Source organism: Pan paniscus, chromosome 9 (genome assembly GCF_029289425.2).
Source record: "Pan paniscus chromosome 9, NHGRI_mPanPan1-v2.0_pri, whole genome shotgun sequence".
NCBI lineage: Eukaryota > Metazoa > Chordata > Mammalia > Primates > Hominidae > Pan > Pan paniscus.
This window is the reverse complement of record NC_073258.2, coordinates 104470801-104498575: the sequence shown is the minus strand read 5'-3', so window position 1 is coordinate 104498575 and position 27775 is coordinate 104470801. Positions and strand designations below refer to the sequence as shown.

Sequence of the window (27775 nt, the reverse complement as noted above, 5' to 3'; positions counted from 1 at the left end):
AGGCATTTACTGTGTGTGACAGTCCTGCATTAGACACTGTGATTCAGCCATGAACTAGAAGGCAAAGTTCTGGCCAACAGAAAGCTCACATTCCAGGACTGCAGTCTTTCCTTAGTCACAGAGGCATCCATGCCCTCAGTCTGCCCACTATGCACCTATTAACTCATCAGATCTGCATCTCTAGATTCATCTCCTCTATGCCAGGTATTATACCAGTCAACACTTTATGTATTTCATCCTCATGACAACTCCACATGGTAAGAATTATTTTATTCATTTTACCAATTAAAAACTGAAACTAAATTAGATATGCAATTTAATTAAGATTACAAAGCCATGTGGGGTAGATTTGAGATTAGGTTTTTTAATTGCAAGACTAATACACTGTTTTTCCATCTCACCTTGCTACCTCTATTCTGTCTCCTCACCACTGGGGCTACCCAAGGCTTGGACATGCTATGTGTTATTCGCTCCTGCATCTATCATCTCATAAGGAAGGAGTATTTTTAGCAATGCTTCTTGGTATCGTGAATGTTTAACTGGAGCCCAGATAGTGCCCAGATCTTTGTGCTTTCACCATTTAGTGACTCTAGTGGGAGGAAGTTCGACGGAGGTAAGCTGGTATGAAAGAGATCTGAAGGTGGCAGAACCTGTCACATCTCTCAAATTATATAGCATAGGGTGGGGTGGGGCGGGGGTAACTTCTGTGACTGTGGCCTAGCTCTGTATTATTGGAAGTGGTGAGGGAGAGATTAATTTAGGCCCTCACCAAAAGACAAAGAAAAATATCCAAAAGTACATTTGTAAAATGGTTACTTGGAACTCAGAATGAGTATTTACAAAGAAGTTAAGCTAGTGGGATGATATCAGTAAAAATGGCAGAGTGAAAAACTGGGTACCATAGCACATACCTGTAGTCCCAGCTACTCAGGAGCACAAGCAGTTCAAAGCCAGCCTGGGCAACGTAAGGAGACTCTGTCTCCCAAAAAAGAAGGAAGGAAGGAAGGAAGGAAGGAAGGAAGGAAGGAAGGAAGGAAGGAAGGAAGGGAAGGAGGGAAGGAGGGAGGGAAGGAGGGAGGGAGGGAGGGAAAGAAGGAGGGAAAGGCCGAGTGAGGTCCTCTGAAACTTTTCTCCTCCATAAAAGCAATGGAAAAACATGACAAAAATTCTAAGAATCTACACTGGAAATTAACAAAAGGCTTTCTGCAAGCCAGAGAGATTTCATTGAAAAAATAGAGCAGAATACTAATAAGAACAGCATGCTTTGTGGCATTTAAACTCAACATATTTCCACCTTTTCCTCTCAGCTCCATGGGAGCTTAAAAGCCAACATCCTACAATCATGATGAAAACCGGCAGCCTGGCAGTCAGTGGAGAGGGCAGAATGAGGTTGGAGCACCTTCAAAGCCTCATTCGTGAGAATTTTCATTATGCGACCTGCTGGTGGATTCTGGAATACCAATTATTTAGCTGGACTCAGACATCTGCTGTACAACATTGTGTTTATCGTTAACAATGTATATTGTACACTTAAAAATTTGTTAAGAGAGTAGATCTCATGTTATGTGTTTTTTACCACAACAAAAAAGCACTCAGATTAGAAAGGAAGAAGCAAAGCTATCTGTATTTGCCATAATCTTATTTGTAGAAAATCTTAATGAATCCACAAAAAAATTAGGAAAGCTGGTAATCAAGTTCAGCAAAGTTGCAGGATACAGGGATTTCTGTACAATAGCAATAATCATTCTGAAAATGAAATATCAAGAAAATCTACTTACAGTAGCATCGAAAATAATAAATGCATCAAAAGAAGTAGAAGAGTGATTAAACTATGAATGATTAAAGACTACTTAAATAAATGTAAGTGTATCTCATGCTCATAGATTAGAAGATAATATTGTTAAGATGACAATAGTCCCCAAATCAATGTACAGATTCAAATTCAATGTAATATTTATTAAAATCCCAGATGACTTCTTTGCAGAAATTTACAAGCTGACTCTAAAGTTCATATGAAAGTGCAAGGGACATAAGATGGCCAAAAATCTTGAAAAAGAACAAAGTTGGATAGCCCACACTTCCCAATTTCAAAACTGGCTACAAAACAATAATAATCAAGACTGTGTGGTACTGGTATAAGGATAGACATATAGACCAATGGAATATAATTGAAAATCTAGAAATTAAGCAATAAATGTGGAAGCAATTAATTTTCAAAAATAGTGCCAAGACAATTCAATCGATAAAGAATAGTTTTTTCAGTAAGTGGTGTTGTGAAAAATGGACAGCTCCATGCAAAAGAATGAAGTTGGACCCTAACTCTCACCATATAAAAAAATTAACTCAAAATGAATCAAAGATCTAAATGTAACAGTGACAACTATACAACTCCTAGAAGAAAATGTCAGTATAAATATTTATATTAGACAATGGTTTCTTAGATATGACACCTAAAGCACAAGAAACCAAAGAAAAATAATAGATAAGTTGGACTTCATCAAAATTAAAGACTGTTGTACTAGAAAACATACTCTCAGGAAAGTAAAAAGACAACCCTCTAGAATGGAAGAAAATATTTACGAATCATTTATCTGATAGGAATATGGTATCCAGAATATAGAAACAACTCTTAGAACTCAACAATTGGAACAAATAATTCAATAATAAAGGTGAACAAAGAACTTAAATAGATATTTCTACAAAAAAAGTTCAAATGGCCAATAAGCACATGAAAAGATGCTCAAGATAATTATTAAGGAAATGCAAATCAAAACCATCTAGAGATACAACTTTATAGCCCGTCGTTTGCAATAACAAAAAAAACTGGGAGCCACTTAGTCATTCATCATCATGGACTCTGTTAAACACAATCATATAATGAAAAAATATAGTCATTAAAACGTGAGCTAGAACTGTATGTCCTGATATGGGAAAGCCTTCAAGATATGTAGTCTGTTTTCACACTGCTATAAAGAACTGCCCAAGACTCGGTAATCTATAAAGAAAAGAGATTTAATTGACTCACAGTTCCACGTGGCTAGAAAGGCCTCAGGAAACTTACGATCATGGCAGAAGGGGAAGCAGGCACATCTTACATGGCGGCAGGTGAGAGAGAGCAAAGGGAGAAAAGTCCCTTATAAAACCATCAGAGCTCATGAGAACTCACTCACTATCACACGAACAGCATGGGGGTAACCACCCCCAAGATCCAATCACCTCCCACCAGGTCTCTCCCTCGACATGTGGGGATTATGGGGATTAAAATTTAGGATGAGATTTGGGTGGGGACACAGAGCCAAACCATATCACCCACGAAGATGGCTACAATCAAAAAGATAGACAATAATAAGTATTGGTGAGGATTAAAGAAATTAAAACCCTCGTGCATTTTGGGGTGAATGTAAAGTGATACAGCCATTTTGGAAAAACAGTTTGGCAGTTCTACAAAATGTTAAACATAGAGATACCATGTGACCCAGGAATTCCACTCTTAGGTATATATCCAATGAGAACTGAAACCTATGTTCACGCAAAAATTTGTACATAAATTATAACAAAATTGTTAATAGTCATAAAGTGTAAACAATCTCAATATCCATCAACTGATGAATAGTTAAACCAATTGTAGTATATCCAAACAAAGAATGTTATTCAGCCATAAAAAGAAAATACTAATTCATGGCTGCATCATGGATAAATCTTAAAAACATGTTCAGTGAAAGAACTGAGACACAAAAGCTCACATATTGTATAATTCCATTTATGTGACATGTTCAGAATAAGCAAATCTATACAGGCAGAAAGTGGATTAGTGGTAGCCAGGGACTAGATTGAGGGACGGGAGAATGGAGAGTGACTGCTAATAAGTATGATGTTTCTTTCTAGGGTTATGAAAATATTCTACAATTAGATTGTGGTAATGGTTGCACAACATGAATATACGAAAAGCCACAGAATTATATACTTTTAAAGGGTCAATTTTGTGTTATATGAATTTTATCTCAAAAATAAAGGTTTCATAATTTATCTATCAGATTAGCACAAAAATTAAAATTTGAGAATGCCCAGTATTCACAAGTTTAAAGGGAAATGAGCCCCTTCATACACTGTGTCTGGTAAGGTAAACAGATTCAACTCCTTTGAAACACAATTAGGCAACATTTATCAATGTTTTGCCTGTACACTGACTCCACAATTCTGTTAAAAATGTAGCCAGTAGATGTACTGGTATAGTATGCCAAAATTATGTTCAAAAAAGATTCACTGAAACCATTTTTGCAATTACAAAAAAACTGGTAGCCACTTAGACATTCATTAGCATTGGCTCTGTTAAATACAACCATATAATGAAAAAATATAGTCATTAAGACATGAGCTAGAACTGTATGTGCTGATATGGGAAAGGCTTTAAGATATGTTATGTTGAGAAAAACCAGTGTGTGCAGCACTCTGTGAAATAAGCCAGGCACAGAAAGATAAATACCACATGATCTCACTCATATGTGGAATCTAAAGAAGTTGATCTCATTAAAGTAGAGAGGATAATAGTTGTCACTGAAGCTGGGGAGGGGAGGGAGGAGGGGAGAATATGGAGAGATTGATCAATAGGTACAAAGTTACAGTTAGATAGCAGGAATAAATTCTGATGTTCTCTTGAACAGTAGGGTGGCTATTGTTAACAATATTGCATCGTATGTTTCAAAATACATAGAAGAGAGGATTTTGAATGTTCTCACCACAAAGGAAAGATAAATGTATGAGGTGATGAATATGCTAAATAACCTGACTTGATTTTTTACAGAATGTATCAAAATACCACACTGTACCTCATAAATAAGCATAATATTGTGTGTCAATTAAAAACAAAATTTTCAAAATGAAATGCACTTTTGAGTAAATATGTTTAGTAGTATGCCTTGGTAATAAGTGGTTATTATTCATTAGTAGATAATTACATAACTGGAATTCTCAATTAAAATTTGTGATTAGAAAAATATAGATTAAAAAATAGAAGTTAAGTGATTATTAGGTTACCAGCTTAGCCCACACACATTGACTTTACCCATTATTAGGGGGGCAGTTGTACAACACTTACTCTGGAATCAGACTTGGGTTAGAATTCCCATTCTATAATTTAGTTGCTGTGTGAATTTGGGCAAATGGCCTACCTTGTCTGAGCATTCATTTCTTCAGCTAAACATGGGGCTAAGATTTTACGATAGAGTCATTACGAAGACAACAGATAAGCTATATATACAAAAGCACTAGAAGTCTTTAATAAATGGTCATGAATAACATTCTTACAATGTAAGCAAAATAGTTCTTATAACAACTCAAATCCACAGATCACTTTAAAATTCTTGTATTGTAGATAGGTTGGATGTTTTTAATCTGAGGAGCCCTAATGCTTGGAGCTAAGTCAACATCTCCCTAGAATGTCTCACATTTCTGAATCTTCAGCTCCAGCACCCTGAAATTCTGAATCCATCTGTGCACTGAGCTACTCAAATGTTGGGCTCTTCCAAGCCCTTGAACATCAAGGAAATTTGGCGGTTATCAGCAAGACGGCAGCCCTTACAACATCATGGAGCTGGATTTCCAGGCTCAGGGAGATGAGGAGGCCCATAGGCAACATCAACAGCAGAAGGCTCCACTTGCAGAGAGTCTGCACCCACATGGCAGGCTGCGGCAGCCGGAGGGATGCATGGAAATGTCTGCCAATGTGCTTTGACCATTTGAGGCAAGTGTCCTTACATCATAGCCCATCTGGACAATGAGAAGAGCTACATTTAAGGGTTAGAACGAATAGGTATTATGTTTTGCACTTTGCCTTTTGTATTGCTTATTTGTTTAATCTGTTTTGTAATTTTTCTGCGAAATGGCAGAGTGACAAGTGATCTGGAACCCAAGAAAGCAGGGTAAAATTGCAGGTTCCCCACTTTCTAGCAAAGCAGGTTTGAGCAAATCAACTAACCCATCTGAGCTTCTCTGTCTTCATTTGATGATAATCACATAAAGAGGCTTGTATTATACCTTGGATATAAAAAGTGCTCAGTCCATTGTTAGTTCTCTTCCTCTTCCCCTCCCATTTCTACTTAGTTCCCCTTTCCTTTTCTTATGATATAGTTTGCAATTTTGGCTTTGGTTAAAGATGCTCTTTCTTCTCTGTGCCTGAAACCTAATGGTGCAAGCTAGATCTGTGGATATGACAGACGTTTGCCCAATGTGGTTGTTCCAGATCTCTCTGGGAAGCAATAGTCTCATGCAAAGATCTCAAATACTAGAAAACTTTCAATGTGCTTAAATAATGTCAATTCAATTTTAATTTTTACAATGTGACATCTGAAAGCTAGAAATGAGGGAACCAGGAAGATGTAAGGACTTTCATAGGTAGTCTCCATATGAAAGTGTTGGGATTACAGCTAGGAGAGTCTGCCCCTTCCCCCTTCATCAACACTGCAGTTTATGGTGTGCTCTGCAGTATGGGCATGGCTGGATTTCCCTGAAATGAGAGGGAACTTGAGAGTAAATATTCATTAGCCAGTTGATTTCACTGAATAAGAACAAAAATCCACACACACAGCCCATACTTCATTCTCTACTTGTTCTCAACATGCATAAAATGATAAGAAGAGATTTCCTTACTAGGATTGCCTTGTAGGAATTAAATTCATTTAAAGCAAAATGAAAGAAGCCTTAGAATTAGAAAACCCCAAGCCTGTTTCTTTTGGAAATTGCTATCTTTATTTTTATTGTTTATTCATTCACTCCCTGGTCTCATCATACCTTTATTGCATGAATTTTAAAATTTTCTTTCCAAAATATGTTTATTACTAGCTTTTTCATTGGCAATTTTTATAGTGTTTTGATTCTTCAATTGATTTTTTAATATCCAAATCCATTAAGTTGTTTCTGTTTAAATACCTTCAGTAAGGACAAAGAGAGCTTCCTGAGGTGAAGTGGGGGGAAAAGGTCCTTATAGTTCTAATCTTCAGAGGTAGAAACATTTTGATCTCCTGAAATCATAATCAGACAAAGAGGAGTTCTCTGTTAATGATGCTAGAGAGAGCCTCTTAATTAATTCCCTTTATTGTCTCCTGATACAATAGAGAGAAGACATAATGATAAGAATGAGATATTCTCCATAGATTTTTCTCTAATCACTTAACTTTTCAAAGTAGGGATGATTTTAATTTTTCTCTTTCTTTTGACTCTGGCATAATTCCTTCTGAAAAATATTCTCTTCAGGGGTCAAATTACAAAAGAGCAAGTTGTTTGGTTGTAAGCATATGGGCTATTTTATTTTAAACAATAAAGTAAAAGATCTGATGACATTGTTATACCCTAAAAAAGCTCACTTTCTATTCTAACCCAGTCATGTGTGAAACAACAGCAAAGCGAAAGAAATTATATTAATCCAGCTATCCAGATAGCTCTGTCACTTCTGGGTATTTTGGATAATGGGGGGAAAAGCTTATGACTGCTGTCAAATAAAAAATAGACCGTTTCTCTCCCTTTCTTGCAATGGTTCCAACCTCACTTAAATTTTGGATTCACCTGTAGAATTTCAAAACATAGTGATACCTCCGTTTTATCCCCCAGATATTCTTATTTAGTTGGTCTGGGGAAAACCAGGTATCAGGGTTTTTTAAATCCTCTGGCAATTCTAATATAGTATAGCCAAAGTTGAGAACTCTTGGTAAACAGAATTGTGGGGTGAAGACTGGGAGCAGGGCCACAGCTTCAGACTCCGCATCTTCCCCTTTCCTGTAGTTTCAAACTGAGCAGTTCTGCCTCTCTGTGTTTTTATTTTGGAAGTCTGTTTATAGCTTTTTTATTAAAGAAAAATGGTTATTGTTTTTAATCCTCAAAGAAAATTTGGAAACCACTATTCTACTGAGGAAGGCTAATAACTCACTCTTCCTTTCCAGGATGGTTTTATGCGTATGATCAAAAATAAAAGCATTTCAGCTTATTTTGTTTGTTTTATTCTTAATGATTAGGAAAATTGAATATAAAGTTTAAAAGTTGAGTGCTGGCTTTATTTTATTCTAAGAGGCATTGGAGAGAGTGGAACTCTTCTGCCCTATCCTCAAGCACTGCGGAGTGATTTAAGAAAAAAGGATCTTGGAGATGGAATATAGATAGATGCCTGCTCAGAAATATTAAAGCTCCCTTGAACCTTCAAAAAGCTGGATTGCTTATAGATGTAAATGAAGAGCAATGGTTGAAGGCTTCATTCGAAAATGAAATGTATTAAGGCCCCTCAAGACCAGTAGTTAATGGATATTATTTGATTAATTCAAGTCTTCATCAAAATGAGAAAGTAAAAGGGTCTAGCACACAGCCTGCTAGAAGCTCCACAAACGTCAGGAATTTTTTTATTCTTCTTAAAAGATAGGAAATTTGAAAATTACATGCCAACATGGTGAAACCATGTGTCTTCTAAAAATACAAAAACTAGCTGGATGTGGTGGCACAGGCCTGTAGTCCCAACTATTGGCAAGGCTGAGGTGGGAGAATTGCTTGAACCCAGGAGGCAGAGGTTGCAGTGAGCTGAGATCACAGCACTGTACTCTAGCCTGGGTGACAGAGTGAGATTCTGTCTCAAAAAAAAAAAAAATTACTTGGATGGATGTTGTTGAATTACAGTGGTAAAAATTACTCTTTCATTCTCAGCTTTTTCTTCTAGGACCAATAAGTTAAGGAGCCGTGAGCCACAGTGCTGAAACCCTATGAGTCTTCAACTCAGAATATGCATCCTACTAAATTAGTTTTACTTAAAGGTTAAAGATGGTTTTCTCATTAGAGAAAAGATAGTTAGATAAAAAAAATAACAATTTTTATTTGGAACAATTGTAAGCCTTTGTCTCATTTTGTTTCTCTTTTATTCCTTTCTTTTCTTTTTTTTTTTTTTTGAGCTGATAAATATATTTATGCCAACCACAGAAACTATGAGGCATACAAAAACAAACAGCAAAATGATAGAAGCAGTTCCTTCCTTATCAGTAATTACTTCAAATATAAATAGATTCAACTTTCAAATAAAAAGGCAGAGATTGGAAAATGGATCAGAAAATAAACCAAAACCATGATTAAATGACATGCTGTCTACAAGAGATTCATGTTAGATTCAAAAAGACAAATAGCTTGAAAGTACAGGATGGAAAAAGATATTTTATGCAAATTACGACCAAAAAAATTGGAGTGGCTGTGGTAATATCCAACAAAATAGATTCTAAGCCAAAAACTGTTACAAGAGACAAAGACAGACATTATATGGTGACAAAGGGTGAGTTCATCAAGAAGATATAACAATTATAAACATGTATACACTAAACAACAGAACCCCAAAATATATGCAGCAAATATTGGCAGAATTGAAGAGAGAAACAGTTCTACAATAATAGTTGGAGTTTTTAATACCATTTTCAATAATGGATAGAATATGTAGACAGAGATTAATAAGGGAATAAGAGTTGAACAATATACACAAACTAAACCTAATAGAAATACAGTTTATTTATGCTATTTCCGGTAGTAATGTTCTATAAAGTCACCATGAACTTTAGGACAAATATTAAATTGTTACTCTTAGGCAAAATGCAGAGTTACTCTGGTAACATTTCCATCAACTGATCAATACATAAGTTTGTTTTATATGTATTTCTGTTTAAAGACACTTTATTCAATATATATTATTTATTAACATTGAACTCATAATCAATAGCACTATAACTTGTTCCTTAAGAACGACTATCTAACATACATTTTATCTGTAAGGCATGCCGCAACCTTCTTGCACTTAGAAACACCAGACAGCACTGCAATAGTGTGCTTAGGAACCATGTTAAACAGAAAAAACATTAATAATAAACAAAAATATGAAAAGCATAGCACTGCATAGATAACCAAAAGGACACTTGTTCATAGCATGGGAACTTAAAAAAGACGGCAGAGCAATGCCTTGTTCAGTCTGAGTTGAGAATGTGTGTCTCAGACAACTCATATTTTTCACTGCTCCGAACATGTCCTCAAATGAATGTAAAAGCTATGTGATTTCAGAATTACAAACAATTTTTAGTGGGTGGGCTAATTGGGAATTATGCAATCTATGAATAATGAAGATTGACTGTATATGGAACACTCTACTGACAATAGCATAACACACATTATTCTCAAGTGCACATGGAACAGTCATCAAACTAGACCATATGTTAAGCCACAAAACAAGTCTCAATAAATTTATAAAGATTAAAATTATGCAAAATATCTTCTCTGACCACAGTGGAATGGAACTAGAAATCAGTAACAGAAGGAAAGCTGGAAAATTCACAATCTTGTGGAAATTAAACAATATAGAAACAACCAATGGGTCAAAGAAGAAATCACAAGTAAATTTAGAAAATATTTTGAGATGAATGAAAATGAAATCACAACATACCAAAACTTATGGGATGCAGCAAAAGAAGTGTTCAGAGGAAATTTATAGCTACAAATTCCTGCAATAAAAAAGAAGAAAAATTCCATATCAATAATCAAAAACCTCTCAACAAAGAAAATTCCAGGCCCTGATAACTTCACTAGTGAATTCTACCAAACATTTAAAGAAATCAGATGAATAGTTAAACAAAATCTGGGTGGTGTGGTTGTACATACAATGGAATATTATTCAGGTATAAAAAGGAATATAGTTCTACTACATGCTACAACATGGATGAACGTTGAAAGTATACTTTGCTAAGTGAAATAAACCAGATAAAAAAGGACAAATACTGTATATGCCACTTATATAAAATATCTGGAACAGGCAAACGCATAAAGAAAGAAAGTAGGTTAGAAGTTACCAAGGGATAGGGTAAGAGGGGAATGGTGAGCTATTGTTTAATGCATTACAGAGTTTCTGTTTGGGGTGATGAAAATGTTTTGGAGCTAGATAGTGGTGATAGTTGAACAACTCCATGGATGTAATTAATGCCATTGAATCATACATTTTAAAATGGTAAAATAACAAATCTTATGTTTTATAGATATATTTTTACCACAATAAAAAACAGGTGTCACCCATAAAAGACAGAAACTGGTCTTCTTTTATAATTGTAGTCATTCTAATAACTGTTAATAAAATCATATATGAAAAAGCAACATACCGAAATCAGTGGTATGTAAGTACCTATGTTGTCTCATAAGCAGGATACTTTGAAGGCTAACACTTCTTAGCCACCCTGTTCTTCTTGAAAAAATTATCACGTCTCCCCACTTTACCCCTCCTTTTCATGGGAATAAAATGCGTAATGCATGGCTGGCCATTTCTGACACTCCAGCCGCCTTCCTAGAATGACAAGTGTTATTTCAAAATAGGTTCTGCTGCAGGCCCCACTGCAGACACATTTTCAAGTGAATGCTGCTCTTTGTGAATCATTCGGCTGAATTTTCAAGTAGTAATATGAAAGCTCACAAGAAATGTAAAGTTCTAAAAATGAATTAACAACTTGTACATTTGAATTCCTTCATCTTTTTTTCACCTCTAAACCTTGGAATGCTCCAGGACTCCATATCTGGTGATTTTACCTTCTCCATCTGCACTCACTCCCTAGATGACCTCATCCAGTCCCATGGCTGAAATAGCATCTATGCTCTGATGACTCCAGCTTGCTACATACAGCCCAGTCCTCTGTTCTGAATTCTGAACTCATATATCTATCTATTCAATATTTTAACATGTTTTAGTGTAGTGCTTACTTTGTGCAATGCACAGTCCCAAGCACTTTACATGCATTAACTTATTTAATCCTCATTGCGATTGATTATTATCCCTATTCTACAGATAAAGACACTGAGAACAGACAGGTAAAGTAAGTATCCCAAGGTCATACAAGTTAGTGATAAAACTGGGATTTGAAACAGGCACTTGGGCTTTACAATCCATGCTTTTAATGAATAAATACACTATGTGATTGCCTGCTAAGATGAGGAATAGACATTACAAACTTAACATATCCAAAACTCAACACTGGCATTATCCCTAAAACCTCTTTCTTTCTTAATCTTTGCCATATCATTAAGGGACATCTTCAGGCTTTCAGTTATGTATTCCAAAAGCATTAGATAATCCTTGGGTCTTCTCTTTCTCTTGTAACCCACATCCAACCCATCAGCACATCCTTCTGGGAGAATGCAACGTTTTCTAACCACCTCCATTGCTACTTGGGCCAAGTCATGGTCACCTCTCCTCTGATCTCCCACCTGGCCTATAAATTTACGCTCTTGCCTCTTCAGCCTGTTCACCATATAGCAGCCAGAATGATCCTTTTCAAACCTAATTCAGATCATGTTACTCCTCTGCTCAAGACTCTCCATCTCTACATCAAATCCAAAGCCCATCCTGTGATCTACACAGCCCCAGGCCATCTTGTCCTTGCTGCCTTAAGAGATGGGAAAAGCCTCTCATTCCATTCTTCTTTTGCTTACTCCCTTCTGCCCTCACTGACTTCCTTGATATTCCTGGAACACACGAAATGTGCACCTGCCTTTTTCTTCTAGCCTGTCTGGCTCTTCCCGAAGCTATCCTATGATTGGTTCCCTTTCTAACTTTGTGTCTTCACTCAGAAATACTCTTTTCAGAGAACACTTTCTGATATCCTATGTAAATTAATTTCTTCATGCCCTATTTTTATTGTTATCATTATTGCTTATTTTATTTTACTTTTATTTCAATAGGTTTTGCGGAAACAGATGGTTTTTGGTTACATGGATAAGTTGTTTAGTGGTGATATCTGAGATTTTGGTGCTACTGTCACCTGAGCAGTGCACACTGTACCCAATGTTTAGTCTTTTATCACTCCTCTCCCAAGAGTCCATTGTATCATTCTTATGCCTTTGCATCCTCATAGCTTAGCTCCCACTTATAAGCGAGTACATATGATGTTTGGTTTTTCATTCCCTAGTTACTTCACTTAGAATAATGGTCTCCTGTTCCATCCAGGTTGCTGCGTATGCCATTATTTTGTTCCTTTTTATGACTGGGTAGTATTCCATATATATATATATATTTTTTTACACACATACACACACACATATTTTCTATTTCCACTCACTAATTAATGGGCATTTGAGATGGTTCCATATTTTTGCAGTCGTGAATTGTGCTGCTATGAACACGTGTGTGCAAGTGTCTTTTTCATATAATGACTTCTTTTCTTCTTGGTAGATACTCAGTAGTAGGATTGCTGGATTGAATGGTAGTTTTACTTTTAGTTCTGTAAGATATCTCCATACTGTTTTCCATAGTGATTGTATTCATTTAAATTTCCACCAGCAGTGTAAAAGTGTTCCCTTTTCACTGCATCCATGCCAACATCTATTATCTTTTGACTTTTTTATTATGGCCAATCTTGCAGGAATAAGGTGGTATCGCACTGTGGTTTTGATTTGCATTTCCCTGATAATTAGTGACATTGTGCATTTTTTTGTATGTTTGTTGGCCATTTGTGTATCTTCTTTTGAGAATTGTCTATTCATGTCCTTAGCCCACTCTTTTGATGTGATTGTTTTTCTCTTGCTAATTTGTTTGAGCTCCTTGTAGATTCTAGATATTAGTCCTTTGTCAGATGTATAGATTTTCTCCCACTCCATGGGTTACCCATTCACTCTAATTGTTTCTTTTGCTGTGCAGAAGCCTTTTAGTTTAATTGTCTCATTTTTTTATCTTCGTTTTTGTTGTGTTTGTTTTTGGGTTCTTCATCATGAATTCTTTGCCTAAGCCAATGTCTAGGAGGTTTTTTTGATGTAATCTTCTATGTCTTTTATGGTTTCAGGTCTGGGATTTAAGTCCTTGAACCATCTTGAGTTGATTTTTGTATCAGGTGAGAGATGAAGATCCAGTTTCATTCTCCTACATGTTGCTTGCCAATTATCTCAGCACCATTTGTCCAATAGGGTGTCCTTTCCCGACTACATGTTTTTTGTTTGCTTTGTTGAATATCAGTTGACTGTAATTATTTGGCTTTATTTTTAGATTCTCTATGCCATTCCACTGGTCTATGTCCCTATTTTTTTGTCAGTACCATGCTGTTTTGGTGACTATGGCCTTATAGTATAGTTTGAAGTCAGGTAATGTGATCCCTCCAGATTTGTTCTTTTTGCTTAGTCTTGCTTTTGCTATGCAGGTGGTTTTTTGGCTTCATATGAATTTTAGAATTGTTTTTTCTAGTTCTGTGACTAATTATGGTAGTATATTGATGGGAATTATATTGAATTTGTAGATTGACTTTGGCAGTGTGATCATTTTCACAATATTGATTCTACCCATCCATGAGCATGGGATGTGTTTCCATCTGTTTGTGTCATCTATAATTTCTACAGCAGTGTTCTGTAGTTTTCCTTCTAGGGGTCTTTCACCTCTTTGGTTAGGTATAATCCTAAGTATTTTATTATTTTTTTGCAACTATTGTAAAATGGGTTGGCGTATGGCAGTGCTACTGATTTGTGTACATTGATTTTATATCCTGAAACTTATTACTGTATTCATTTATCAGTTCTAGGAGCTTTTTGGATAAGTCTTTAGGGTTCTCTAGGTATAAGATAATGTGATCAGCAAAGAGTGACAGTTTGACTTCCTCTTTACCGATTTGGATGCCCTCTTTCTCTTGTGTGATTGCTCTGGCTAGGACTTCCAGTACTATATTGAACAGAAGTGGTAAAAGTGGGCCTCCTTGTATTGTTCCAGTTCTCAGGGGGAATGCTTTCAACTTTTCCCCATTCAGTATAATGTGAGTTTGTCATAGATGGCTTTTATTATCTTAAGGTGTGTCCCTTCTATGTTGATTTTACTGAGGGTTTTACTCATAAAGAGATTTGGATTTTGCCAAATTCTTTTTCTGCATCTATTGAGATGATTGTGTGATTTTTGTTTTCAAATCTGTTTATGTGGTGTATCACATTTATTGACTTGCATATGTTAAACCATCCCTGCATGCCTGGTATGAAACCCACTTGATCATGGTGGATTATCTTTTTGAGATGCTGTTGGATTCAGTTAGCTAGTATTTTGTTGAGGATTTTTGCATCTATGCTCATCAGGGATATTGGTCTGTAGTTTTCTCTTTTGGTTATGTCCTTTCCTAGTTTGGGTATTAGAATGATACTTGCTTCATAACTATCCTCTTTATTCTGCATTTCCTGGGTTTTTTCTCATTATCATATATTTGTTTCATTATTTCTTAATGATCCAAATTCTCACCCCTGGAATATAAGCTCCTTGAAAGCAGGGACTTGATTTATGCACTGCTGTTTCTTACTACTTAAAACAGCACTTCCCCTATAATGGCATTCAGTAAGTATTTGTTGAACTAATTCCCTGAGAGCCCATGTAAGACAGTGAAAGACTTTCTCTGTCTCTGTGAAATTCCAGATTTTCCCAGAAGGGAAATAGGAATTTCAGAGCATGCAGAGCCCAGAGTACTATCAGAGAAAGTGGAGGAGCTGGCTCTCAGACGTTCTTTCATCCATGTAACCCTCTAATGCTTTAAGAATTGCACTGTTATAGGGTTAACTCCGTGGGGTCATCTCTTTTGGAAAATCTTAGTTAGGGAAGTCAGATGTGTATGATAGCTAAAATAGTTGTTAACTCCTAAATACCTATAATATTACAGGTACTGAATAGGATTTTATACAACAATCCTAAAATATAAGTAATATTATCCCTATCTTATAAATGAACAAATAGACAATGCCAGAAATGGAACTAAATTACTCAAGGTCACAAAGTGAGAAAGAGGCAAATTTAAGGGTTTGGGTTTAGATTCTCTCAAAAGCAGATCCTTAGTTTAGGTTCTCTCAAAAGCAGACCCTGCATCAAAGATTTGAGTACAAGCAGGTTTTTGAGGAGGAGAACCCAGGCAGTACTATGAAGAAGCAGAGGGGAGAGGCTGGAAGGAAGGAAAGCCAAAGAAGAGGATTTAATGTGTAAGTAACTGGGGCTGCAACCCAGTAGGAACTGCTGAGAAAGTGTGTGGAGCACACCTCAGAACTGTCCCCCACATGGATGAGGAAGCGAGGCAGTTATCCACCAAAAACGACCCTCGTTGGTCAGGAGTTCCTTCTGTAGTTTTAACTTTTCCACGCTTCTGACCTGTCCCACTTGTGGACTAAGACACTAGATGTCCATAAAATTCCCTGAAGCAGAAAGACACAGGAAACATTTCAGCCTGAAAGGGAACTGACCAGAGGTGACCTCCAGGATGGACTGCGGAAATGCGGACAGGGCAGCGAACGTGTCTGCCACACATGCAGGTGGTCCAAGAGGAAAATCCACTGCTGTCAGCATGTTATTACACCACTCGTCTAATTATCTCCACTTTAGACCTCAAATTTATGCAGGATTTGTAGACTCACCTATTCCCCACATCCTACAACCCAGCTAGTCTTCTTGATGGGTTATTTTTATGTACATAGTTTTATTCACTCATTGGTTCAGCAAATATTTGTGAAGCCTCTTATTTGTGTCCATTCAAGGGATAGGAACCCAATGATGAATAGAGCAGTTTTGTCCTCGAGAATTCTTCTCGCAGGTTATAGGAGGGACATAAGTAGGCCAACAATTTTGATAAAGTTTGGGGAGACTATGAGATGGAAATGGGTAGAAAGGGAAGCAATGGTAAACATTTGTCACAACCCATTGAATTTCACGTTGAAAATGGTCTTTCGTTGTATGTGAATCATACCTCAATACAGCTGATACGTATATTTTATAGGTTAGGGATAAAGGAAATAAGCAATTAGGTCTTATCACCACTATTCTAATGTAACATGTTACAACCCAGGAAACATAGAACACAGTTGCAATTTTGAGGCTAAACAGTGGACACTAAGAAAAAAGTTTCTAAAGCTCTAGTATATATCTGAGTCACCAGAAAGCCTTGTGAAAACACCAATAGCTGAGCCCTGCCACCAGAATATGTGATTCAATAGGTTAGGGGTGAGATCCGAGAATTCACAGTTTTGATGGAGTCTCCAGTGATGCTGATACTCTTGTTCACAGTCCCACACCTCTAGAAATAACATATGACTGTACTAAGGAAATGTGTTCAAATCATAGTATGATATAGACTGAAGAATGCAACATTTTCCCATAAATAATAAGTGAATTGTAAATTTACACTGCAGCCCAAGACTGCTGGGGTGCTGGTCTGTTTCTTAATGTAGGTGGTGGTTATATGGGTGTGTTCACTTTATGAAATTTCAGAGATGTACACTCATGATTTGTACACATTTCAATATGTATCAAAATTGAACAAAAAGTTTAAATAAAAAAGAAAAAAAAGGAATGTATGGTTCATTTCCATCCCAGTAGCCCCCTTAATGAAGTGCTTTTCGAGACATATGTATGCTTTATTTAGGGCTTCTTTAACCTAATATAAAAAGAAATCAACTTTCATGAACTTTCACTGAAAATATTGAGCCATATATCTTTGCCTCTAACACTATCATATGATCCTAGAACATGTGATGTTCTCAATGGTTTGCAGATGAAGAAGAAACAGAAAACGAGCTAAAACACATTTGTTTCAGACTCTCAGAGGAGTAGGAGGAGGGAGATTAGTGTTTTCTAACGGAAAAATACAGCCCCAAAGGAGCAGCCACTTGCATCTTGAACATTAAAAAGCAATCACAAACAGTGCTTCATGCAGCCACTGAGCAGTTTCTGGAGAATTGAACTGAATTTTCTCCTCTCACATTTCTTTTAAGAGGTGCTTTGCCATGAGAGTATTTCCAGGAATTGGAGAGTCACAATAGTTACAAATACCATTGGCCTGAAGAATTCTTGGCACTTGAGGAGCTGTAGGGATTTATACATTAGTTGAGCACAGAAGTTGGTGTGTGAGGCTGCATGCTACCAAGACAGGAACATCCATCGGGTTTCAATGGCACCTTTAAATCACCCAGCACTGTGGGGCAACAGGCAGGACAACTCTCTGCATTCTGCTTCCTATGCAATTATTTAGTCATGAGATGGCATGTTCTCTCCTTTTGCATTAAACAGCAGCTCCACTGAGGTTATAATAATCGTAGTGAACGTTTGTACCATGCGGTGCCACTAAAAAGCCTCTTTGCATGTTGTGCCTTCTACTGACCAGAGTTTCTGTGAGCCCAGCTCCTTCCGTGCTTCTTGCTCAGGGTGCACTGCCTGAGGTTAGCACTCAGCTTTGTCTGGCATAGGTCATTAGTGTGATGTGCTGTGATCACCCCCTGGTGTTGAGTCTGTGCAATAACAATAATATCTGACCTTGGTGTCAACTTCAAAGCAAATCGGCAAAAGCTAAAAGGTGGCTTGATCGACCTGGACTGCTGCGCATTAGAGTTTCAAAAGATAGCATTACCACATAAATAGCCTGCCAGGGATGGAGGAGGGGTGAAAAGAGGCTCAGAGGTAAGAGGGTTTTTCTATAGGAATGTTCTACAATCATTTCAGCATTACACAGCAACTCTGTTGATGGAGATTATAATAATCACACTGAACATTTGTATGGTGCAATGCCATTAGAAAGGCTCTTTCCATGTTACAGTCATTTCCCACGATTTGGTGGTCTAAATATAAAGAACCACCAAATGCTTAGTGCTCAGTACTGTGCTACTCGTGCTGAAAAAGACACATGTGAGCGCATGACGGGTGGTATCTTCCAGGCTGCCTGTTGGAGCATCTGGTGGGGTGGTCACAGTCCTAATGACTGTGTGTGCCTCTCAGGCCTCACTCATGCTGCTGAAAATATTGATTGAGATGAATTAATCCCATCTAAAAAATAAACTTGAGGCCATTTACTAAACGTCACTAGGTCATACATCTGTCTATATGTCAAGCTAAAGGTTTGGGTAGAAAATTAGCACCAGGGTCTAGGCCTAGTTTTAACCACCAGTTTCCCCTCACTTGAGTACTGGGAGTTGCCTTAGCTAGGAATGTCTTGGTAATGTCTTCATCCTGGTATTATTCCAGAATCTCTTTGCCATACTGGTTTTATGTCTTGATTCAAGTTTTCTTTGTCTATTTCTTACATTAATGTGGCTGTTTGCTGAGATTCTTAATACGCAAATTGTAAAGAGTCTCTGGTTGCTTCTAGCCTGAAATAAACAGAGCTGAAAAGGTAATTTCTGTTTTCCACTGTTACTCTTATCTCTGTTTCTAATTCCAGTTGCGCAAAGACTCACAGCACAGAAAGTACAAAATGTGGAACTCCTAACTAGAACTACCAGATTTTCCCTGAGGGATGGGACCCACCCAGCTCAGAGCATGGACATAGTTGATTGGCTACACCTTCAGAGTCAAGGACCAGACCTGGGGGTTTGGAGAGGTCATCTATCTATTCATTTATACACACACACATGTAAACGTATATACATACACATACCCATGCACACATGATGTACATATGTGTATCACCTCAAGATGCTGTGTGAGGATTACATGGCAATACCTATAAACTACTTGGAATGATATCGGACACATAGTAAAGCTGAATAAATGTCAGCTATTATTATTTATTCTTTATATATCAGTTCACATGTCATTTCCTCCTGGAAGCCTCCTCTGATCCTTGGCTAAGTTTAGCTTCCTTTATTGTGTGTTCTTTGAAGACGTCTGCCTTTCTTTTAAAGCATTGATATAATCTCAACTTAGATCTGTAGTTTCACAGATGTCTCCTCACTCTACATTGCCAGCTCTGTTTTTTCCTATTACTGTATCTCTGGAGCCCAACCTCTATTAGGTGGCCAGTAAATACTTGTCAGTTATTTTAGCTGAATGAATCTCTGAATCCCACTGAAAGTCTCCTGCTTAGCAGGGAATGAGGAAAGGGAAGGAAAGACATCTCTAACTAGAGGTTGAAAAGAAAACACAGTCTAGACTCAAACACTCTTCCTCTCTGGTTATTTTCAGCTTTCTAATCTGCAGCAGCTAAGCTTAAGAGCTGCTACCTCAGGACTAAAAACTTAGAGTAGGGCATGGTGGCATGCACTTGTAGTCCTAGCTGCTCGGGAGGCTGAGCCAAGAGTACTACTTGAGCCCAGGAGTTTGATCAGTGAGCTATGACCGCACCATTGCACTCCAGCCTGGACAGCAGAACAAAACCTTTTCTCTAAAAATAAGTAAATAATAATTTTTAAGTGCCTTGCTTGGGGGTTGTGAGATCATTATTATTCAATTGCTTGGGGTTCAGTACACATGAGCCACAAATGTCCTCCAAAAACCCAGGTTCTGGGGCAGCCTGACCTTGAAGATGTAGGATAAGACTAAAACTGCCCATCCAATGTGTGGGTGTGGTTTTTGGGGTCCCTTTTCACACTCATATCATCTCTTTTAACCATAAGCAATAATTGTCTTCTCTCCAAAGATCAGATCAAGTGCTCAGTTGGTTCTTCCTCCCTGTGTCCCCCAAACCATCCAGGAGCAGGGGCTTGAAAGATTTACAACACTTTACACTACTTCAACAGCTATTTTAGGTGAGTTTTGGCTCTGGACTTTTAATTGCATTCCTTCATTCATACAGAATGGCCCAGCTTAGGTATGAAAATTGCCTCTAAATGTGATTGGTATTGATGAAATTCCTATTTGGAATAAATAATACATAGACTACACAGGGAAAGGGATGATAGATAAAACAAATTCAGGCTAAAGCATGAAGACTCTGTTTCCTCTGAGCTATCTATACACTGCCCAAAAAGTTCCCCATGGGAAACCACTTATGGTCTTATAGGGAACGAGGACAAATTCTGAGGGCTTTGTAGCACCAGAGCATAGCCCTGAGATGAAAGAATCTGAGTGCTTTTAATCATCCATGACTAGAAAGGAACTGGGACATAGTAGGTACCAATAAATATTTGATTAATTAATGAAAGTCCTTTAGACTAAAATCTCGTATATATTTGCTGTATGCTGATATACATTTTACGGTGAGATAATCATCTTCATCTTCATGACATGTATGAAATGATTGCTCTGCGTCCTGAGCTAGGCCTGCACACATCAACCAATTTAATTTTCGCAACAGTTCTATGACATAGGTGCTATCAGTATCCTCATCTTACAGGTGAACAGATCGAGGCTCACCAAAATTAAGTCACTGGTCCAGGCTTGCACTAGCACTAGTAAGACTCAGATCTATGTGATTCCAAAGCCCAGGTTCCTGACTACTCTAACATAAGTAGCCTATGAATTAAGGAAACTCCCATAAAACATTAGGATTCATAACTTAATAAATATGATCTTATTGCTGAATTTGTATTTACCTTCATAATGCTCAAATTGACATTTTTTTAAAGATAAGACTGGGCACGGTGGCTCATGCCTGTAAACCCAGCACTTTGGGAGGCCAAGGTGGGTGGATCACGAGATCAGGAGCTCTAGACAAGCCTGGCCAATATGGTGAAATCCCTTCTCTACTAAAAAAGATACAAAAATTAGCCGGGCATGGTGGCACACGCCTGTAGTCCCAGCTACTCGGGAGGCTGAGGCAGAAGAATCGCTTGAACTCAGGAGGCAGAGGTTGCAGTGAGCCGAGATTGCGCCACTGCACTCCAGTGGCACTCCAGCCTGGGCGACAGAGCAAGACTCTGTCTCAAAAAAATTAAAAAAAAAAAAATAAGGCTTTTCCAGTTAGTAGTTATTATTCCCTCTTAAAATTAGCAGGGTGATTTTAGAAATTATAATCAACCATCATTCTTTGCTTCTAACATAAAGAAGCATCTTTACATCTAGAGAGTAAAACATGAGAGGATGTACTAAGGTCTCTGTCAATTCTATCTTCACATGCTCAGCATCATCCCATTTTCTATTAAATGTCCTTTGAGAGAAGTCACCTGCATAATTACCATAGGAACCCTGTCAACACTGAAAAGGATAAAACTCATTGTCTGGAACTTCTATGGCAGAGAGAGACAAATTATTATGACATTATGAATAACAGTGTCATTATTTGATCTGTGGCAAATTAAAAAACACAGGACAAAGTAACATAATTTAGAAAATCAAAGGTGCTGGAACCAGCATACAATACAAACTTTCCAAATCTAAGAATATGAGGGAGGTGCTAAAAAGGAGATCCCTGCTATAAATGGGCATGGGAAACTTTGGGGGTAACGGATGTGTAGTGATGGTGCAATGATTTAATGGACGTGTCTATGTCTCAAAAGTTAGCAAATTGTATACTTTACAGCAAATATGTATGGTTTACTGTATGTTAACTACACCTCAATAAAATTGTATGTTTAAAAAATCATATGAAATCAATCTCAGTTGGCTGAAGTTTTTGAAGCCATATATTAGAGAGATATATTTAAACCAATTAAGATAGCCCATGTATAACTCCATACTAGCATAGAACTTCACAGAATATGTTAAAATACTTTTTAAATTTTATTTCACACCAATCCTATACACTGGAAACTGAAACTTGGAAAAAATAAGTTACTAATTGAAGGTCCCGAACAAAGATGTTAGGTCATCTGACTCCAAATCTAATGTTCTCTTCTTTATATAAAAGCAGACTCCTCTGCTACTGTGGCCTTCTTTTCAACAGCAATGCTTTTAAAAGCATAATTTTTTGTCAACGTAACCCTGGTCAGAGTAAGACCCATAGCTTAACTTCACTATATTTGTACCATTGTAATTTCCAAATGGAGTTATTTACCTTGAAGTAAATAATAAAATGAAGCATTGAAGTTCATTTCTCAATATTCCCTTTTCACGGAGAGAGCCCAATTGCCAATAAATGTCTGTAAAAGAAATTGTGGCTATTTTCAAATAATTTGGAGAGTTTGTTATTTCATACAAGTCTAAAAGTGGGAGGCCAATATCAGGGAGCCATTTGATAAAGGTAGTATCTGCAACCACAATGCCCAGGACCAAATCTTTGGCTCTAAGTAGACTTCAATGTTCTGTTTCTTTTCGGGAGAAAATAAAAGGAAAAATGAAATGAAACAAAAGTATGTAATATGAGACCCTGTGGCCATTCAAACAATGTTAAAATGTTCTATTAAAGAAATTTATAAACTAAACATATGTTATGAATAGCAATTTTTTTAAAAAGGTCTACAATATGCTAAAGATTAGTCAGTAGAACAGAAAGGGCTGAGGACACAATTCCTTGGGTTGTGCTTGGGTTATGTTATGTGGCACCAGAACTGCTGCAGCAGATGCAGCTTTGCACAGTGAGTGGGCCACCCACAAAAGCAGACCCTGAGAGAGTGGTATGGCGGGGAAGGCCTTAGAGTCTACTCCAGACCTATGCCATCGGTTCACAAATCTTACTTCATGAAATCAGTTCAAGAATTCCCCCAAAGAACTTACTATCTACATCATTGTGGTCACTCCAAACTTTGATAGCAAGAATTACCTTACTCATCCTCCTCCCCTTCCCCTAAAAGCTCTATTTCAGGTGTCTTCCACTCAATAGGAGTTCAAAAGATTATTTTTAATGGAACCATGCCTGTCTTATCAAAAGCATACAGCATTTGTCTCCTCATCTCGGACTCATTTAACAAAAAGCAGATGGATAAACCTGTGGTTGTCCCATTTTGAGAAGTGGAGAATTACTGAACTGTAGAGAACAAGCACTCTGCTTTAAGTCACAAAATCTACCCAGAATTGCAAATTGCCCCATTGAGTGACATGTATAAATAAATATCTGGATGGCTGAAAGCATTAACGGAATTCATAATTGCAAGTTTTAGAAATGGAATCCATTTCTTTTTCTGCAAAGAGCTTCCCAATTAATAAGACTAGCTATGATAGATAATAAACCCCACATCACTGGTAACAAAGCCTTTTGGTCACAAATTTAACACTCTGCTATTTTATAGTCCCTCTAATGAATACATAGTTATGACTTTCTTTCAAACATTGTGTGCAGAGACCGATTCAGGGATTCAAGTCACTCATGCCACAAAGCTGTTTTCTATTCATGCTTCCTTAATGTTGCACAAGAGAATAATTGGTGTGTTCCTTTCCTCTTGTGGTTAAACATAACTCTGCTATAAGTTAATAAAAGTGCAGACACTTTATTCATATTCAGAAGGCAGGCAACAGCAGAAAAGCTCCTGCCACTATGACTACAAGTCAGAACAAGTTAATCCAACATCAAATATGTATTACTGGGGCTGCTTAAAATGCACATCTGGCCAAAAGCATTACATTGTAATCCAGTAGCAGTCACGGAAAGACCAAAGGAACCAAGATCAGCAGCATCTCCAGACCAGCAAACGAATATGCCAAAGGAAGAGTGATAAAAGATTCCAAGGGACTTTTGGTGAAGAAACTCTTCTGGTCTTTTGAGTCAAAGACAGTAATTTCTTGGGAGAGCTGCACATTCATTAACTCAACCGTATTTCTCAAATGCCTAGAGTGTGCTGAGCACAGTCCTTAGGGGGTGGAGTAACTTGAGAAGAACAAGTAAACCAAGGTCCCTGCATGACTGGAACTTATATTTAATTTGGAGAAATAAGAAAACAAAGCACATGAGAAACCTGGCTCTTTAAATTTTCTTCTTTATTTCCATAAGTCCTTAGATTTTATTGCCCCAACCATGGTCTCCTTGGGAACAGACTGAATCTGGATCCAGAAGTGGCTGCTGAGGGAGAAGGTAGACAAGGTAGACCAAGAGCAACTAAGTTACGAAAGCATTTCAAGGATGGAGTGATCAACTGGACCAAATGACACTGAGAGATTAAGAAAAGATGTAATTCACATTGGATTGGTGGTATGATGGTTATTCAGGGAAAGGTCAAGATGATTATTGTGAAAAGTTTGGGAATTTTTTTTTTACTTTAAGTTCTGGGATACATATGCAGAATGTGCAGGTTTGTTACATAGGTATACAGGTGCCATGATGGTTTCTGCACCTATCAACCCGTCATCTAGGTTTTAAGCCCCACATTATTAGCTATTTATCCTGATGCTATCCCTCCCCTTGTCCCTCACCCCGCAACAGGCCCCGGTGTGTGATATTCCCCTCCCTGTGTCCATGTGTTCTCACTGTTCAACTCCCACTTATGAGTGAGAACATGCAGTGTTTGGTTTTCTGTTCCTGTGTTAGTTTGCTGAGAATGATGGTTTCCTGCTTCATCCATGTCCCTGCAAAGGACATGAACTCATTCCTATTTATGGCTGCATAGTATTCCATGGTGTATCTGTGCCACATTTTCTTTATCCGGTCTATCATTGATGGGCATTTGGGTTGGTTCCATAACTAAAGGAAAAAGTGGACTCATAAGAGAAGTTAATTTTAAAATAGAAAACTGGAATGTTTGCCTGCTGATGGGAGTGATCCAATAGAGAAAATTAGTGCAAAAAATGTGGATAAACAAAAGCACTTATACATCAGGTATATAAGATTGTTCTGTTCAATGATGTTTTGCTATAACCTCGATGAGAAAAAAAAATCAATTCCCCAGCCATGGCCATTTTCTGTGTGAAGTTTGCGTGTTCTCTTCATGTCTGCATTGGTTTCCTCCCACATCCCAAAGCCGTGCCACTGGCATCCCATTGGCATGTCTGAATTGTCCCAGTATGAGTGGTGTGGGTGTGTGTGAGGGTTCTCTGGGATGAGATGGCAGCCTCTTCGGGACTGGTTCTTACCTGAACCTCCAGGATAGGCTCCACAGTAGGTCACCACCTACAATCTTGAACTGGAACAGTTGGGCAAGTAATTATCTGACTTGTTTGTATTAATCTTTCTTAAAAGTGTAGCTCACATTTATTTCATTGTTTAATATTGGAAGTGTTTTGGTCTTTATTTTGAAGGTTGGGTGATGATTTTGTGACCAGAAATATGCTGTAGGAACTTAACTCTAGTTTATTTCAATTAGCCTATGTTAAGTTGATTTCCTTTTACATCGTTTCACTTACAATCGCAGCTTCCAAGAACCTATCAATGACATTAAGTGAGGACTATTTCTATATGCCGAGTTGTCAGTCTCTGCTGATAGAATAGGGGAAGGAAGTTAAGGAATGAAGCCCACAAATTCCTTCTTCATCTCTCAAACTTGAGAAAGGGCTGCCCATTAGTCCTCCTTGATCAACTAAGTTTGAACTGTCTGCAATATCCTTGCCCTATTCGACCCCCAGTATGAACTAAGTGGATATGTAAGATCTTACCTACTTTTTCTGTGCCTGTTCATTTTGTCTCAAAACAAAAACAAAGTGAAGGCTCATTAATGAGAAATCAATGAAACAATAATTGATCACACACCTTTAACAGCTGCCTCCTCTTAACAAATCATCATATATCTAACCCCAAGCCCAAACCACCACCACCGCATATGGCTCTGCTATCCCTGTGTAGGCTCCTAGGCTATGGGTCTCGGGTCTCCTAAGTCCAGCCCATTCTATGACCTTTTCATTTCCACCTATGTGACAATATAGAGTAGATGCCTCTATTCCCAACTTGGAAGTAAAGAAAATCCTGAAATGCCAGAATTGATAAGAGAGATATGATAAAAGCAATTTAAAGCAAAATTTCAGAAGAAGAGAAAAGAACTTGGCTAAAACCTAATTAGTAATTTCAACATTATTTCAAAAAAAGAATGTGATACAATTCCCAGACAGTGTGTGCCATGGCACCCTGGGAAGGCACAGCAAACTCATATGGGTGCAAGAGGGGTATTTTAAATTTTAGAGGAAACCAGCAATTTGTCAGAAACAATGTCAACTGCTAGTTCCTGGAGATCCACACTTTCAACAATAAACATTGCTACATTCTTTTTGATGATGTCATATCTTTGCAAACTTGGTTTTTATGCAGTAGCTCTGATAAAAAACAATTGCTTTGTGAAAATCACTGTGGGACAGAAAATGAGAGTGGCAGTGTCCAATCTGATTCTGAGGTTTGAGAAAGTGCACGGTATCCAACAGATACACACATTCTATTAGCGTGTAATTGAGGTCATTTAAAAATGAAATACATTTTTTTTTAAAAAAAAAAAGAAAACTATGTGATCATCAAAAAGAGGGTTACTGTCTCTGGGGCATAGAACCATGGAAGTCAATGGGTAAATATTAGTGTTTGTTCCATAATGGGACCAAGGAATCCAGCCATTCAGTCCTGATAGCTGGTATATCCCTAAGGTAGAGCTGAGCATTTAGCCATCTTAGCCTGACATCATTAAAGACTTGAGCCACACTCTGTACCCAATAAATACATCATAAATCCCGTCATAAATCAACTTCTCATATTAATTTATCTGCAGAAGACAATACTGTTCTCAGAGTAAGATAGGATTTTCTACCACTGGCATTGTGAATTAACTAATTGTCGTTCTTATTTATATGTCCATGCCCTATGAGCTGGATTAGAGTGAGATTTGCCCTGTGGGATTGTACACTGCACCCCAGAGCATTGACATAATCAGTTGGCTACATTTACGGAGTTCAGGGTCAAGGAACAGAACTTCTGGGCTTGGGAAAGTAATATACTGCATGTATATGTGTGTGTGTATATATATATGTGTGTATGCATGTATATATTTATGTTGTTACGTATGTGTGTATATATATATGTTGTTACACATATATATGTATGTATGTGTGTGTGTATATATATGTTGTTATGTATAAGAGACCACCTGAGAAGGCTTAGTGTGAGCAACAAGGCTGTTTATTCACTTGGGTGCAAGTGGGCTGAGTCCGAGAAAGGAGTCATCGAAGGGTGGTGGGATTATCATTGGTTCTTACAGGTTTGGGATAGGTGGTGGAGTTAGAAACAATTTTTTTTTGTGGGCAGGGGATGGA

At 37.5% G+C, this 27775-nt stretch overlaps 1 long non-coding RNA gene across 1 annotated transcript; it reads left to right on the top strand.

Annotated features, from left to right (window-relative positions):
• Positions 1-27775, top strand: LOC134731256 (uncharacterized). Its single transcript, XR_010113488.1, has 3 exons — positions 1-257; positions 20385-20493; positions 24549-27775. It is a non-coding gene; the product is annotated as an uncharacterized LOC134731256 (long non-coding RNA).